Source organism: Triturus cristatus, chromosome 10, assembly GCF_964204655.1.
Source record: "Triturus cristatus chromosome 10, aTriCri1.1, whole genome shotgun sequence".
NCBI lineage: Eukaryota > Metazoa > Chordata > Amphibia > Caudata > Salamandridae > Triturus > Triturus cristatus.
The window spans coordinates 996,604,311-996,622,413 of record NC_140593.1 but is presented as its reverse complement, the minus strand read 5'-3'; the positions used below and the strand labels follow the sequence as shown (position 1 = coordinate 996,622,413).

Genomic DNA, 18,103 nt, shown 5'->3' with positions numbered 1-18,103 from the left:
CATCTAGAAAAACTGGCTAATAATGCACCACCTCACTGGTGTGACAGATACCACCCTAAAATAACATAACAAAACACCCCACCTCAAATCAGATGTTCCCCATAGTACAGCACATGCATTTGCAGATACAAATCTAGGCTTCAAGTTTCTCGACTTTGTTCAACCTCTTGCCATAAAATTTCAGGAAAAGTCGGGCATATAAGACCGTGATCCCATTAAGGACAATGGGGGGTGAGCATTTTTTGGGATGGTGATATAGGCTTGAAAAGCTTGCGATTCCATTAAAGTATACGGGTGCATTTTGCTTGTCAAGAGGGTGAATGAAAGAAATGAGGGCGAGTCAAGTCATGAATATGGATCAACTGTTGCGCTAAAGACTAGATCCATGTACTAGAAGAATTGGAAAGAGTGTGAACCCCCTTGTAGCTCAACTCAACAGGTGCCATGCGAGAGCCCTCAACGGGGGCTGATGGTAAACGGGTTGGCGGGAGTACCTCGTATCAGCCTCATTAGTGAGGCTGTGCGTTGAGGGTTACCATTTGAAGGGGGAGCTTGTCACATCCAAGACTCTAATCCCGCATGCGTCATGGCACTACTCATAAAATAGGGATTACATTTTTACAGTCTCCCATGCCCTGCGCTTTCAAGGAGGCTCGAGTTAAAAAGGCAACCTGCTCCTTAGCTTCAGCACCCCGTCCTCGGGCCTGATCTGCCCATCAAACTCACATGTTTCCATGAAAAAAGGCAAAATACCACTAGACCACAATAACTTGGGTTTTATTTTTTAAAGTCTTTAGTAATGCATCAAATTCGTGTGCTTTGAGGGGTGTCAGAGAAGGGTGTCGTTCACAGGTCAAATATTTGTGCCGGTGACTGATTATATATATATATATATATATACACACATACATAAATACATACATACACATAGATATATATATACACATGCAAAACATAAAGCCGACTTCTGGAAAAACACAGCACAGGCATTCTGCCCTCCTCGGTGCAAGTTTCTAAAATACTTAACATTTCTTCATAGAAGGCATGGAAACTGGGCAGGGAATTCCTGCAGAACTTCGGTTAACATTCAGCAGGAAGAACCAATGCCTTTACCAAACATCCAGAAAAGGACAGGCAGGTGGCCGAGGCTTGGTAAGGGCTCCAGCTGCTTTCTGTTTTTTGCTCCCTGGAGAAAGTGTTTTTGATTGAAAATAAAGTTGACAAGGTTAAAGTAATCTTTTTAATGAAAAAAATAAAAAAATAAAAACAAATCTGTTTTATCAACTGCAAAGTATAGAGGCACGTACCAGAGCCCTGAGGGCCCAACTACATGTGAAACTTGCATCTTGACTTATTTTGGTCCTGGCATCATGCTACTCTAAACTTAGTGCAGAGACCAACACCTATCATGGACAATGCGAGGTCCAGGACCAATCCTGTGACCTAGAGGGACACAACAAGCACGCCCTCCCAGTAGACCATGCACCCGACATTGGTGTACTGCATAAGCAGTAGTAGCAGCATTTCACGATTTGCTATGCGTAGCACTGCTAGACCTTTTTCTAGGCCAGTTTGATTGTGCAGTACAGACAACTCTGGTTTAAAGTTCTGCATTTATGTGAAACCCAAACCTATGCAGGCATTTCTTGTGCATGCACAGTGGGCGTGCATCACGTGTATGGGAGTACGACAGAGTCGGAGTACTTAGGCTAGCAAGATCCATTTTGGATACCCATTGTGCTGTAGCATGGAGGGAGACAGTGGATGTATACTGCCTGTGCCTGAAGGGTAGAGATCCAAACACTTCAGTGAGGATGACTGAGTCAGGTCCACCTTCAGAAATGCTGGTGAGCAAAGCCCTCTGGTAGATGGTAGATTTAGAGGTGCATGAGCCATTAAAGGCTAGTGCCATATATCTGGCTCTTGTTCACCTCGGGCCCTCTTGGACCCTCGAGCCCAATGAGAGTCAGGCCTTCATGTGGCTTTTGCTGAGCACCCCCCATTTTAACCTCCGGAGCCAAGAATTAAAGAAAGCATTATCCTAGGGCAGGGTTAGGGAAGTGTAGTGGTTAAAGTTAGGTGCTGCTAAGCACACCCACCCTCCCCTTTTTACCGAAGACTGATGTGTTAACCCAGCCTGGAAGAAGAGCAGCAGTTACAGCTTACTCTGAAAAAGAAAAGCCAAGTTGTGAGAGCTAGTGTGTAACCTGCGTCAGATGCACAACCTGGATCACTGCGAAGAAACGGAGGCAAACAGTGAGACTAACCTGCACAAAGGGACAAGACTGGAGGTGTGCGCGCAAGCCAATGCACCCACCTGAAACGATTGTGCAAAGAAACAGTGAGGTATTAAACTGAATTGCTCTTCGCAACAGTAAGAATTTTGAGCCATTCGCACCAGAACCTAATCTCAGAGAGGTAGCGATGGTAATAGTGAAAACCTGACTCTAGTGGGAGTGGAGACTTACCGGGAAGGAGGGGGTGTATAATATACCTACTTAATGGTCTAGTTTTTAGTTCTGTAATGAGCTTAAAGTACCTTCTTTTTTCATGAAAGAAGAGCTCTGGAATGGACATATTACCGTGCCTGTTTGACTGTGGAGTGCTGAGATGTTGCCACTCACACTAACTCCCTGAGAAGCGTGCGCTACCCTGAGGCGAGCAGTAAAAGGGCTGTACTTGGCTCAGTTTGCCACTGGTTTCCTGGGGTTTGTCCTACTATGGCTCTGCAAACAATCTCTACAATCCCAGATGGGGCCCAGTAGGTCCAGCGTGCAAACCGGAGAATGGGTCAGACAGTCTGAAAAAGAGGCTCTCTCTATAGTGTACTAAAAAGAAGTAGACTGTGCAAAGACTCCAGAGAATCCCCAAATGGTACATCGAGGTAAAAGCAGAAAATCCAAATGTGGTTTTTGTGGTAGTGTGGGCGAGCAGTTGGGCTTATTAGAGGGTAGTGCTAATCGTTTGCTATACTCACAAAGGCAATAAAGGAGACACGAGAATAAATCCGAGACCAATTTGCAAAAATACTGTTAATTTTTAAGACCAAAAACACAGTTATAAGGTAAGTACTTTCAGCCTCTTGAAAATGTACTGCAGAGGTGGACTTACAGGCAAGTTGGGTGTGTCTCCTTGAGGGGGGAGGTCACAAGGACCTGGGGACCACGGGAACAGTGTTTGTTAGTCGGTGCAGGGGCCAGGTGCAGAGCGAACAGGCCAGCCGGCGTCGTGCTTCTTTAGGGTCCTCGCGGTCATGAGCGGGCAAATTGGGTAGGCGATCTCAGGACAGCTGGGTCACTCAGGAAGTGGGTCTCTGGTGTCTCAACGTCCCTAGACTGGTGCTTGCTTCTGGAACTTTGGGAGTCTGGAGTGGACTCTTCTTGGTTTTTAATGTTTAGGGGAGGGAGTATCCAGTACCCCGGGTATTGGTACACCGTGGCTCCGGTAGGTCCTGGTGCCTCCAAACTTGGTGGAGAGGCAGAACGGACCCTACAGAGCTGTTGTACCTCTTCTTGCTTCGGTGCTGCATCAAGGTCGTTGGGGAGCAGCAAGTCGACAAACCGAACTACACCCTCTAGTGACGACTTCCTGTGGGAACAGGCACTACTGTAGTCCCGATTGGAGGTTCTCAACATCACAAGATGGTGGAATTTCAGGAGCGGGGTTCACATCGCCTACCCCACCTTAGGTGTGGTGCAGGCTGAGGGGGGGGGGGGACCCTCCTCCTCATCTACCTAATTTTTCAGCCTTTCCTCCCAACAAAAGTGGAGCAGGAAAGGGGGCTTGGCCTCCCCCACTATCTGGAGTTTCCTGGTTGGATTTCAAAGGCGGCACTGCCTTTGAAGCTTCCCGCCCGGGAAGGCCATCGTGTTCAAGAGGAGGTGTGAAACACCGCCTCCAAGAGAATTTGTTCCTGTCTTCTGAGAGCACTGGCTCTCACCATATGAGATCAGAAACATATCTGGTGGTAGCAAGCTGGTGAAAACCGGCCAGAGAACCCACTAGTGTTTGGTTAGGATTCAAGTGAAGCTCTAAAAGGGTCTTCTGTGTGAATGTATTAATAAATCCAACACGGACATCAGTGAGGATTTAAGACAAGATGTTTGGTACCAAACACCTTAGAAATCAGTGAAGCCATCATGGAGTTAGGCAACACGTGTTGAGAAGTATCCAACCAATGTACTCTTTATGGCTTCTCTGTTCACTTACAGCATCACAGAATGGGCTGGACATTGTAGGAGCATATCTGCTCATGCTTATATGTCCCTACATATAAGGTACAGTGCACCCTGCTTTAGGTCTAAATGTCAAGCTCTTACCTACATTTTCCGCAGAAACAACATGCAAGATGAAAATTCCCAAATTCCCCCATTCACCTATTGAGCCCATCTGTGTTAAAGCATTAATGGTAAATAGGGGTGGGGGGGGGGGGGTGTTGGGAAGATAAAAGAAAATTCACAATCGAATGGCAGTCCAGGTAGACAGGAGAATTCCTATATAGAACAACGTGGAGTAGGGTGAGATTTGGGCACTCAGATTCCTTAAACATATCGAACAATGGATGCAGTGTAGATACCTGAATAAATCCCCTCTTCCAGTAAATGACCCAATGACTTGATTAATGAAATTGAGGTATTCATCTATAAAGGAAAAAACAATGACAGTAACGTACTAAGCAATAACCACCTATGAACTCAGTGAATGCAATAAACCAGGAAGAAGGGAAAACACACACCTGTTTTATGCAAGGACAGCCATTAAAGAAATTTAAAAGAATCAAAAGTACTAGCTATCTGCTAGTATGGTAATGGGTTTTGGCTTCCTCACTTCAGGACAATAGTAAAATGATTTCTTTATCTGCAGGCATAACCTAAATAAAAAGGAAGACAAGGCAGATCCCCCAACGACAGAGGAAATTGCTCAGGTACGTATGGTGTATATCAAAAATAATTTAGTGCAAAGAAAAAAGAACGAGGTTACCAGGAATTGGTTCTCTCTTCTTGGTAGATTCATCTGGGCAGGAGGCGAGAATACCAAAGGAACCGCCGAAACGCAGGTAATAACACCGAGAGCAGGGACTCTGTAAGCACCAGCTGAGGAAGTAACCGCGACCAGGTAGCAGGAAGAGAAATCCAAAGAGGCGCACCGGCAGCAAAGGAGACAAACCTGAAGCACAGGAGACGCGAAGGACCACACCGCCACTGTGGAACCGGAAGCACATGGTAGGTAAACCGGAAGCAAATAGGGATTGAGGAAACACTAGAATGCGAAGCGTTCTAGTGCAGAATCGAGCGAGATTTATACTCCCCTGCCATGACTCACTCAGTCACGGCAAGCATGACATTAAATGCCTGCAGTAGGGGTGACTTACCTATATCTTATGCAGCGTACTGGTAGCATGGCACACAGGACCGAGTGCCAAGTCGACTCTTCGGATTTTCATGCACCAATATATGCAGCTTGTAATAGCAGAGGGAAAAGCCTTGGTGAAGGGGCCCTGGGGTGGCAAATGCCAGTGCTGCAGCCCCAGAGAACCCTCTTCAGAACCCATGCCTTAGCTACCAGCTGTACCCTTTACTGGGGACTTACAGGGTAGCTGTAGTTTTGCCAATTGTGGTACAGTGTTTTGGGAAAGAGATCTGGCACTGGGGACATGGTTAGCAGGACCCAGTGCTCTTACAGTTCGAAATCAGATCAGGCAAAAAGTGGGGGCTAACCATGCAAAAAGAGGCACTTTCTTACAGGGACTTGAAACATATATAGTTCCTGTAAAACTAAATATAGTTCCTGTAAAACATTTTCCCTCACACCAAAAAATTCAATATATTAAAACAACCACAACCAGGAGTGCATAGTGATAAAAAGATTTATAGAAACCTTAAAAGTAAACTAATTGTTTGGTGACAGGGTGGGATAGAATGTGCAAGTTGCTCGTTTATACTCTCTGTATCCGATGTATAATTCGAGGCCAACACAACCTAGTCCATTTGCTAAAACCTAATATAACTGGTTATGAAACAAAAAGGAAACTAATCACATTCAAGCATACTGTCATTGAATATAGATGACCATCCACATAGGCATGGTTTGACAAAAAGAATAAAGGACAACTACCAACCACTCTGCACCTGAAACACAGGAGACATTATCAACGTATAAGCTATCCTTTAGTGCTATGCACTGAAAAATGCATAGCTTCCCAGCAATCCAATAAAGAACAGACTTGGGACAACGGGATAGTTAGCAGCTGTGAAGGCAGATTGGGTCCCAGATGGCTTTACAATTTTAATTACCTTGAAATATCTTTATGACATTCCAGAGAAGAGGAAGCCCACAAAACTCCAGGGAACCAAGATAACTCCTGAGCGTGTAAAGTCACATCAATAGCACAAGCGTGCAAATTAAATTAAAGCATGGGACCTTGGTCTTCAAAAGCCACTGACCCCAAGCATAAGGCAATTATTTCAAAACATGTGCTCTAACAATCTGTATAGAGAGATACAGTGAAGACTGAACACGGAGGACTGGGTCTTCTGGTACCCAGCAAGGATGAGCACAGTTTGACTCATAAGAGATACAGATCATTATTATGTGCTGTGTTATGTTCATAGATTTCCAATGCACATGATCATTCAGAAGGAATATCCTTGAACAGTCCAAAACAGAGGTGGGAAGGCCATAGAAGTCAGCTAAATTGCATAAAGAAAGTAGTGTGGAAAAGCCAGGTGTTAAGAGATTTCCTAAATTGCACAAAACTATGGGTGAATCACAGTTAGGGTGGAAGGAAGTTCCAGTGCAAGGCCACCAGACATTTGAATGAGTGCCCCCGCTCTCCATCACCTCCTCCTGTTTTGGCTCTATAAATACGCTGTGAGAGGATAAGAGCCTGTGTAGCGGATCTTAAGGATCTAGGAGGCTGATGGTATTGAATTATGTTGTGCAGGGAGGCAGGGCCAGTTAAATATAGAGGGCTCTTTGTATGTAGCAGATTAGTTTAAAGATGGCCCTCTTGGGAACAGGAAGCAAATGCAAGAAGTTTAAAATGGACGAAGAAGGTGACCTGTTAGGGCGATTGAAGATTAGACGCAGCACTACGTTTTGAAAGATCTGCAGATGATTTGAGCCTTCGCTAGGGCCCTCCCAAATTATTGCAAATATGGAATCCAAAAGAACTTAAAATGGGCTAACTACTGAATGAGCTTATAATGAGCCAACACCCAAGCAGGCATCAACAAAGAAACATTCTGGAACATCTATTGCTGGTGATTGTTAGTGAAGCAGAACTGGGTAAAGCAAACCATCTTCCATAAGTGTCCTCTTTCAAATGCTACTAAGAGGATGAACAATGCTCCAACAATGCACACATACATTTGGGATGTGCTCATCCCAAATGTATGTATGTACATACACACCAACCCGTACCCCACAGGTCCTTTTTAGTCCACTGCATACAAAAACATGATGCAGGCCAGTAGTTTCATTTTCCCTTTAATTTTCAGAAGCCTTATCTCCCATTACACACAGTTAACTGCCACAATCTACCTACCCCCTGAGGCTCACAACAAGACAGTTTTGGTATGCTGTACAAAACACTTACTCTTGGAAGGTGTAGGAATGACCACCTTCTGCGTTAACCAGATGTGGACTGCTTTTGCTGGCTGTAAAGCTCTGTGGGCTATACCCCTTCTAACCAGTGGTGAAGTGCCTGTACTCCTCCTTTCAATGGGAGGAAATTGGTATATTTAACTAACATAGAAATCCCAAATTAAATTTTAATAGACTGAACCATCTACTGCACCTTCCACTACAATGAAAACTTTGGCTGTCTGCCTTCCTTTGTAAATTGACTGTGGCAGTTGAAACACTGCAATTCAACCTGTCAAACTAAACCCTAGACAGGTCAAAACCTCCCTTTTAAATATTAATAAGTCACACCTATGTAAACCTTGTAGTCCACAAGGTAGGGTGCACGGTATTTAAAAGTAGGACATGTAGAAATGTAATGATAACATGTCCTTACAGTGGCTAGCACTCAAAAGCTATGTTTCACTGAGGCAGGCCTAGCTGTCCTATGTAGAGAACCACAGTACAGATTAAAATCCTAATACTATATCTCAGGAATGATTAACTAGCAAACAAATAAGTTTAATGATTAAAAATCCAATTCAATAGTGAGGTCAGATTTTTTTAATAAAGATTAAAGAAAAGCAACTTTACAAAGCTACCAACTTTCTCGGTCTGACATTCCAGGAGGCTAATTTGTATTTGCTCTCAAACTGCTCTTAAGTCAGGAATTAGCATTTGAATGGGTGTGAAAAAGGTGCAGCTTGTTTCTTACAAGCAAACAATAGACTGACCTGGCTGGTCAAAGAGAACTCTTCTGAACCTCGCAAAATATGAAGGGTGGGGGCTGGGAACAACCTTTTTCAGATTTGTGTAAAATCCTGCTTGAGGGTCAAAGACTACAAACAGGTCTACAAATAACACTTTGGGGCACACTTGATAGGCAAAGGACAATATGCTAAGATAATTCTTGTGAATCCACTGTCTGTTTTCTGATGGGCCTGCTTTGTCCCACAGAAGTATTTCTGGGTTTTACATATAACATTGGGAACACACTTCAAGCAAATGGAAACCGGACACCAAAACAATTCTTGTGTATCCACCATCTGGTTGCTGGAAACCCCCTAATTTTGTTCAACCAGACAACAGTGTCTGGGTTTATGGGGAGAAATTTGGTTGTGTCAAACTGGACTTTTGTGTTTGTTGAAGGAGGAAACTAGTATTACCATGGTATATTCCCCACACACCCTCAGAGTCCAATTTTAGAGTGCCCAAAACATTTAATCATCTTGAAAATGCCCAAAGTGGGTAGCTCTGGACCCAGGAAGTTTTTACCCATTAGTTAGGGCAGGAGTAATTTCAACGGACTTGCTCATGACAGGCATAAATGTGGCATCTCCAGGCAACCACTTTAAAACACTCCTAGACAGGAGGAAGAACAAATGAGGACTGGACCTACTGTTTATGACCTGATAGGAGCATTAAAGGAGTGGACCAGCTTCTTGTATTCGGGGCTAAAAAGGTTACTCCAAGGTCAGTTGGCTGACCTGTTCATGTTACAGGGATACAACAAGCTACAAAAGGCCTTTCCTGAAACTACTCAGCGGGCCACTGGCAAGTGGGCCTGGAGTGGACACTGCTTTTGGCATCTGCTCAGTGGTGCTGGAACAATTTTCAGAGTGGGGGTGCTGCCTTATATGTTACATCACTGAAATTCTAGGGATTGTGAAAAGTGTCACATAAAGAACAAGTGTAACAAATGTAATCAGCAGTAAAGTGGTATTGGGGTAGTATGTAGCAGGCGGCGCGTTTTGAAGCGCACTGCAGCAACTATATTACTAAAGCATGGTGTGACAATGTACGGTCATACGCTATCAGAGCGCATTTTCCTCTGAAATGGTAACTATTTGTACACATACAGTTTGACTATACAGTGCACAAACGTTAATTGGTGGCAATAGAGTTTGTGCATCATTGTATTAAAATCTTTGATTGCATCACACTTCTAAATTAGAAGAAAAAAAAAAAAGGAAGAAGAAACCACTCATTTGTCTGTTAACTGTCGCTATTGTCGCTATATTCTGAAATATTTTTACATCTCTTGTACAGGTATTTAAATGTTGTGTTTCTTTTCAGACTCTCTGTACCCCCGCAAGATTGTTGCATAGTTCACTTTTCAAAGTTTCTCACTTTGTAGTCCGAGAAAGAAAAAGAAAAACAAAACAATCTCAATGTTAAAAGAATAAGCAGACATAGCCTTTAAAGCACAGCAAACGTGACAAAATAAAAACAAAATTTAAAGGCATCTTTATTGCTCATTCACCTTCAGAAATCCAGCATGGTTATTTTGGGGGTGCTACAGAATCCACTCAACATCCCTACTCCTTGCTCCTATGCCTCTGGTTGATACCCTGAGAGTCTAAGTGCCTCCCCTGACGTCTTTAGAAGTGTGCTGCTGTGGTGGATTGGGACTTAAAAGACTACGTTAAAAAGTAAAATCTTTAACCTGTACGAAACTGGTTGGTGTATCAAACTTGCGATCCATTATGGTCAGCGTCTAATTGCATCTAGGTCCCAGTTCATGGCGACTATTTATATTACTAGCCCTTAATGCTTCCTGGCATTATTTCTAGTTGAAAAGAATTACGAAATCACTTCAGGTTTCTCTTATTGCATTTTTGTAACTTTGGTATAATTTTTGTTATCAAACTGTATTCTATTTTTCTAATTTGGTTTGTAATTTTTATGGGTTTGTATTTTAACTTTATTACTGTTTTGGTACTGCCTAAATACTTTACACATTGACCTAAGTAAAGATTACAGGTCTTGTGCCATAGCACTATATAAATGCAATTACAGTACAATACAATACAATAGCTAGCAGGGGGTCGTGCTCAGGTTAAGCTAGTGACTGAGGGTTCACTCTGGCAAGGGTTGTGATTATTCCTTGAGGTGGATAGCTACCCACCACAAATAATACAATTGCTTACAGAAGGAATGTAATCTTCTCGTACAAACTGTTCAAAGGCAAATAGGGTGCTAGATCACAGAAATTGCCTAAACTATGGCCCAACAAAAATAGTTTGTGTACTCGCATAAATTCAGAAACATCCGTAAATGCACACTTTTCAATAAAGGCTATGATTTACTTAAATTGACACATTCCCTAATCAAAGAAGACTACATTTTTTTCATTCTAAATTTACTTTGTCAAGCAGTCTCTGCAGAAAACCAAGGGTGACTGACAAATAACATCTGCACCGGATGGACACCAATATGCTCGTGTGCTACCAAATACTAAAAAACACACTTATGGTCATCATAGTTCTCCCCGTTTACAGCATGGTTACCTCGGTTGTAGAGTCCTGCCAAAGAAATATTCTTCATCTTGTGCTTCAATGCAAAATAGGTAACCTGCACATCACGTGTTATCTGCCTCATTTGTTCTAATGTGGTTGGTGCAGGAGAAATTAGGCATTGATAACTTACATGACTATCTTTCCATGGCAGGGGAAGCCAACAATTGGTCTGGCTCAGCCATTTTGGGGTGGAGGCATCTATAAGGAATGTACTACAGTTAACCCCCACAAACAGACCTTTACACAGTTACTTGTACTTATTTGGTCAAAGTATCTTAAAAAGGACTACTTTAGAGTTAGAGGGGAAAAAACACATAGTTAGACGTTTTCTGAATAACTGCATCATAGCGTGGCTCACATCCTCTAAAACTGGAATCAGACCAGTCACAGAAAGTGGAGTCATTGAGTACCCATGCAGCATTTCCTTTATTCCCTCCTTCACATAACCAAGGCAGACTATTGGTGCTCGAGACACGTTTTTAAACATTCAACATTTGAATTGGGCTGTGCATCAATGGTGTGTGTGTTTTTTTTTTTTTTTTTTTTTAAATGAAAAAACAAAAACACAAACACCATTGCCTAAGGAGAGTTGAATGCTAATGTCCGACAAAAGAATTTGAGGAAATCTTTCTTTGGAGAATACCTCCAACATAATCTCAAGACATCTGATCCATTAACAGTTAAATACAGCACCACCCTCTTAAGAGGAATAGCAGCCATCAAAATCAATTGTTTTTTATTACTATTTTTAAGAAATAAGTTGCAACTCCTAGAAAACACACCAGTTCCACAAATATGAAACATGTACATGTTCCACATAATATACTTTGGGGGTATATAGGCAGCTTATGGTAACAAAGAAATATGAACACATCGCTAATCGATAGCTAGAGTGAGATTATTATTGCCCCCCCTCATTGTTGCTATTGCCCTACTGGGGTCGAGATCTAAGACGCACCAGGACCCGACTCAACTTGACGAAGGTATGCACGATAACGTTCCTGTCTTTGGGTCTTGCCGTAGGCGATTGCTCCGCCGCATATTGCCCGGTCATATGTCAACGGTAAGCCACCGTTCTGAGCCAGTCTGCAACTACAGGTTTTCTGTTATTCATCCACACCATAGCTAGCTATCTCACGGCTAGGACAAGCAATATAGATCCAAGAAGCCTGAATTTTGCAGGGACAGAAGATGCATCTCCCAGCATCCTTGAGAGAGGGGTCCACTGCAATAACAATTTCACTCAGTACTTGGAATACATCTTGCCAGTAATTCCAGAATAAATGTACTGTGTCAGGGTCCTCAATGCAGCAACGTTTGCATGCACTCTGTCTAATGCCCCCCCCCCCCCAGCTAACTAAGCATCAGGAGTATAATAATATTGAGGGAGACATTTAAAGGGTTTCAATTTGTGCTTATTGTTCACAGGGGTATCTTCTACCAGTGCACATCAAAAGGCCAATGTTTTATCTGAAAGTGTACAGCCCAGGATGACCTCCCATCTCAATCTGGCTTCCCTCAGGCAGTCATCTGCGGTCAGGAATCAATTGAACAATGTTAATCCTACTTTTTCTCAAAGCAAGTCTATAATCGCTTTATACATCCGTCCATGGAGAGGGGGACTGGCAAAAGTCAAAGGCGCGCACACTCCTGTTCAGGGACTCGGTTCGCGTAACTAACTAACTCACACGCACTAACACCCCCCCCCCCCAACACACACACACGCACGCACACACACATCCCCCCCTAACACACACACACACACACCCTAACACACCTTTACTCTCCCTCGTCTTGCAACCCCACATAGCATATCAGAAGATGAGGCCAGAGAAACGACGATGCAGGACCTTCCAGGTACCCAAAGCATTTTACATTAAACAATCACAGATGTGGAATCGGTTCACATCACAAATGGTGTATGCCACGTTGTTCAAACCTTCCCAACGGCAGACACTGACGCAAGAGTTTCCTTCTGGATTATAGAATATCTTTTTTGCCAACATAAGCAGCCTCAATGAGAAATAAAATTATCACCCAAAATCTTTTCTGAAGAATCAAAATCCCTCGGATACCATAAGACTACCATGAGTAACAGCCATAGAGGTTTTACTTTGGACTTCCAACACAGAGCAGAGCATCTTCACTTTCCATTTACATCAGCCAGCCACAGAAAGTTGCAATCGATAGAAGTCATACCAGTGTCTGTGAAGACCGGCTGCTCTACTAATCGCAAACAAATAGCAAGAACTAAAACTTCCTTCATCTGCTTAGCTAGCAACAGGTACAACACTGTACTCCAGCACAACAGTCCTGGCGAATGTGTGAAACCTTGAACAGATGATGCCACTATGCAGAAGCAGAATCCATCCTATAAGTGGTCGAGGTCTAGTCTAGGGGAGGATTAAGCAAGAAGGAGGGCTTCTGTGCAGACTCTGTTCCATAGATAACAAAAGATTCAAGTTACATAAATGCACAACGGTCAACATCCATGTAAGGCTCAACCATGCCATTGACCCCACCCTGCTTTTAAATGGGAGACTAAAACTGCAAGTAGCACAATGCATACATGCATGATTTGTACACGCCGGTGATCCGGATGGTCTGTTTTTCCACCCTTTAACACCAAATGACCTGGAAGTCTTGTACGAGTTCAGCTGCCATACTGGGTACCCCTGTCCCCTTTAAAATGCAGCAATGCCAATTTGTGCGTGCTTATAAACATTTCCAATCTGCCCTGGAATCAGAAGACATTCTGCTCCAGCAGACCATCTCTGCACAGATTAGTGATGCAGTCCAATAGAAGAAAGACCGCTCTACAGATTCAGCCAATAAGGCAATGCACTGATGCGCATGCTCCCACTTCTTGAGACTTCCTAGATGATACTGCCAGGATTTACATCTGCTCTCTGCACCCACGGCTCACTGCTGCACCTCCATGGCAAAAAGGTCTTCAAAATGACACCTAGATTATGCTTCCCAGGATTCCTTTGGCTACGGCAGCTTGCCAGTTCTCCTCAACCCCAAAAATGTGTGCTTGTGCAGCAAAACGCACTGGGATATTCTGCTTTGCCTTAGGAGTCAGAACCAGCTAGCTCAAGATTTAGGCAACCATGCTTCGGTCATATTTTTTTAATGTAAATTTGAAGCAGAAGCAAAGCCCTTCTTACAGATCTCAAGCTCCAGCATTCATCGCAGGGTGGTCGATCCTTCTCTGTAAAGATTCCTGTGCACACAGGAACACCAACAAAAAGAGGGCAACTTGCCTTACGAACTCTCTCTAGCGGGTTGTAAAAACGTGCAAACTTTTACAAAAAAATTAAATTTTGCATAACATAAGAACTCCTACATCGTTGGTACTGGGTCAAGAAACAAAGGATTTTCTACATGGGTCAACCCCACACCAGCATCACAGTCAGCAATGTCCTACCAAATACCCATACCCTTCGAAAAATACATTCCAAAGTGGCTGCTAAAGAACTGTTTTTGATGTGCCAAAACACTACAGACACAAACCAAAGTGCAACCCGTAGAACTGAAACACAGTGCTTGGGGTAATGTAAACTGGTCTTCATGTGTGTTATCTCCACATACTGTATACTATGACATTTCACTTTAAACTTCTTCTGGTGTCTTCTTCGAGACACCAGTGAGGACTATTCAATTCTAGTGCCTCCACAAGGTGAATGTTATGTTAGGCGTGCTTATGTTAGGCGTGCTTATATAGCGCATGGCTGCCCCAGCAACGGGCGTCCCAGCGCTTGCGGACGGATGGCCATAGCTGGCAACTGCTAGCCAGATGGAAAGACAGCCAGGGAATGTCTGTTTCTAGAAACCCAGGGAGCAGGAGCATAGCATGTGTGCGCAACCAGTGTTAGATGGATGAGAACAGCCAGGTTTTAATCTGTTTTCTGAATGCCCAATGATCTGGTGTGCTGCGCGCCGTGATAGGAATAGAGTTCCATAGGGCTGGGGCCAGGGACTTGAACGAGCCCCCACCCCCCGTTCTGCTCCTGCGCACCCTAGGAGTGCAGGCCAGATGCAGATCAGCGGAGCGCAGTGCTCGCATTGGGACATATGGTGTGCAGAGGCCCTGCAGTATCTGGGGGTCCTGGCTGTGTAGGATCCTGTGAGTGGTACAGAGTTTTGAACTGAATTCTCTGTTCGATCGGCAGCCAGTGTAGGCGGTACAGGAGATGCGAGGTATGACAATGCTTTGGGAGGGCGAGAAGAAGAGTACAGGCAGCCGCGTTCTGTGCCCTTTGAAGTCTCTTCGTAACAGGTTTGTTTATGCCCAGTAGTAGTCCTTTACAATAGACAAGGCGTGACAAAACCCCCGATTGGATGATCACTTGTCTGGTGGGAGCATCAAAAAAAAAACAAGATGGGTTTCAGCCTGCGAAGGTGGCCGAAGCATGTACCTGCCACCTTTTTGATGTGAAGCTCGAAGGAGAGGGAGCTATCCATCAAGACCCCTAGATTCTTGACTCCGCTTTTCGGCTGGGGTGGTGTGCCCAGTGCAGCGGGTCACCACTGGTAGTCTCATTTATAGGGGTCTCGGCCGACCCAAAGCACCTCAGTTTTTGAAGAATTAAGTTGGAGGTAATTTTCTGCCATCCAATCAGAGATGGCCAAGACACCATCACAAAATTTCAATTGGTCTAGGCCTGTGCTATTGGAGAAAGTGAATAACAGTTGCATGTCGTCCGTGTATGATATCATATTGATCTTCCGGGCTCAAAGCAGACCCTTGGGGGACACCGCTGCCAAGGGGGTTAGTACAGGACTGGTAGGGATGGGCGTGGATCTGGAAGGAGCAATCAGATAGAAAAGACGTGAACCAGGTCCAGGCCATGCAGCTGACCACAATCTCGGAGTCGTTGGAGCAGAATCTCATTGGAGACCGTGTCAAAGGCCGCACTCAGATCGAGTAAGACCAGTACAGAGGTGTTGCCCTCGTCCAGCAATGCCCTCAGCTGATCTGTCACTGCTAATAAGGCGAATTCCATTCTATGCTTAGGCCGGAACCAGTTTTGTGACCTGTCCAGAATCTCATTGACTTCCAAATACTTGGTCAGGGAGATGTTAACATGGGATTCCATGACCTTGGCCAAGGAAGGAAGTAGGGAGATTGGCCGGAAATTCTCCGGTAAGGATGTATCTAGTGATGGCTTTTTCCGTAAAGGGACAACCTTGGCATGTATCACACCTAAAGTACATATTTTCTCCAGGTCCACATAATAAGTTAATTTAAGAAAATAATATAAAAATTCACACAATGTAAGGCTAGTCAACACACCGATATCCACTTTAGTGAAAGCCTATTGTTTCTTACAGCGATGTTTCAAGTGTACCTGCACACAATTATGACCCACAAGTGTTACATCTTCACCATTCTGATCAACCCCACAACTTCAAGAGGTAAGCCCCTTCACCTACAGGTGGTTTCAACTTTGTGCATCAATCATTCGGCCTATTGAGGTCAGGTAAAAATAAAGATACGAATTGCGTGGTTACTCTGAACTTCACACAAACAACCCATTTTTACTGGGGGCCTGTGCTGGGGCTGCAAATTGACATGAAGTGTCATGGGGTCCCTCTGGAACAATTAGGAAGAGAAACCATGGCCTAAGGAGTGAGGCACAAGCTAAAAAATAAGCATTGGCTAGCCCAACAGTAGTTGCATTGGAATAAATACAATTTCTTTATTATTTTCGGCAAGCCTGCAATATAAAAAAAAAAAAAAAAAAAATAGGCATTCCAGAATGCTCCTATGTTTGATGCAAGCTGGAGTCCTATGCCAAATGACGTATTCAAGTTGTAGAAACTATATTTTAGCGAGTTTCACCAAAAAAACGAGAAGTCAACCAAACAACCTGAAAACACCTGTTCTAGAACGTCAAGTTCCAAGCAACAAAATATGGTTATAGCCGCTTTACAGAACATGAAAGGACTATGGTTAACAAGAGCCCAGAGCCAAGAAGGCTACGAAGCCATTCAAACTGCTTTAACTCGCTATACTAAAGTGATAACATATTATAAAACATACAATTATTACGAAGCAAATATATATCAAATTTATCAAACTGAGGTTGGGGGTATGACGCAGAGTATGAGCCATCAGTCTGCAGATCACGCACACAATGCATTAGCTGGCACTTAAAATAAGGACACCCAAGCTTCAGATAAGTGGCCTGTGGTCTACACACACACACACACACACACACACACACACACACACACACACACACACACACACACACACACATCAGAGAAAGGATGCTGCTCTGCTTAATCACAGAATAGCCTTGGAGAGGTTGGGAGAGAGAAAAAAAGGAGAAAGAAGATGGCCACTGATATCTCGAAAGGTCAATCACAAGAGTAAATGCACCAGATTCTGTTACATTATAAGAAACCTTACATTAGCGAAATGTGGCTGCACATAAAAATTTACAGAAAACACAAACCCTGGAGTTTAGGATAACATTTGGTTCAATATAAAAAATGGCCCGACAGTGGTTATTCCTTAAAGCCTCCAACAAAGCTACAAAACAGGATAAGTTACATCATTTATCTTGGCAGCCGCTTTGCTCATAATATTTCTTCATGAGCGACCACAGGTTAATAGCGTGAAACCATGGAGGCCAATATTTAACTGCTCGAATCGGAGTTGCTGACATGCTAGCCCATGAACTATAGATCGAAAGGCATCTGGGATCTGCGCCTCAGCCAAGGGAAGTACCCGGGGGCTTCCAAAAAGCCAGGCATCGTTTGAGAGCAAACTCGTAGTCTGGTAGCTGCAATTTGTTCTTCTTCCAAAACATCAAAATACAAAAAAGTAAAGTTAGTGTGTTTCGGCATTATCATCTAAAGGGACTTTTCTAGCCGCATCCACTATACATTAAACACTGGACAGCAAAAACTGATATACTGAGAAATAACGCAAATGGTTAACTGGGTTATCACTCCAATGTTATTGATGAATAGTGTGGGGGTAGAGAGAGAGAGAGCCTGCTGGACTCCTTCTGCAAAAACCTGATAACGGTACTCATAGCAAAGGATGTCAACATGTAGAACTTGTCAAAGTATCATCTAAAGCCAGAAATAGTCTACAGCAAACCAGTGCAGCGAGCAGTCCTAGGGAAAGGGTAGAGTTGAACCATGGGCATAAGGGTAGGGGG

General features: G+C 43.7%; 1 protein-coding gene across 2 annotated transcripts in view; it reads right to left on the bottom strand.

Annotated features, from left to right (window-relative positions):
• LLGL1 (LLGL scribble cell polarity complex component 1) overlaps positions 1-18,103 on the bottom strand; it is a 380,830-nt gene that overhangs the window by 320,725 nt on the left and 42,002 nt on the right. The window lies entirely within an intron of this gene.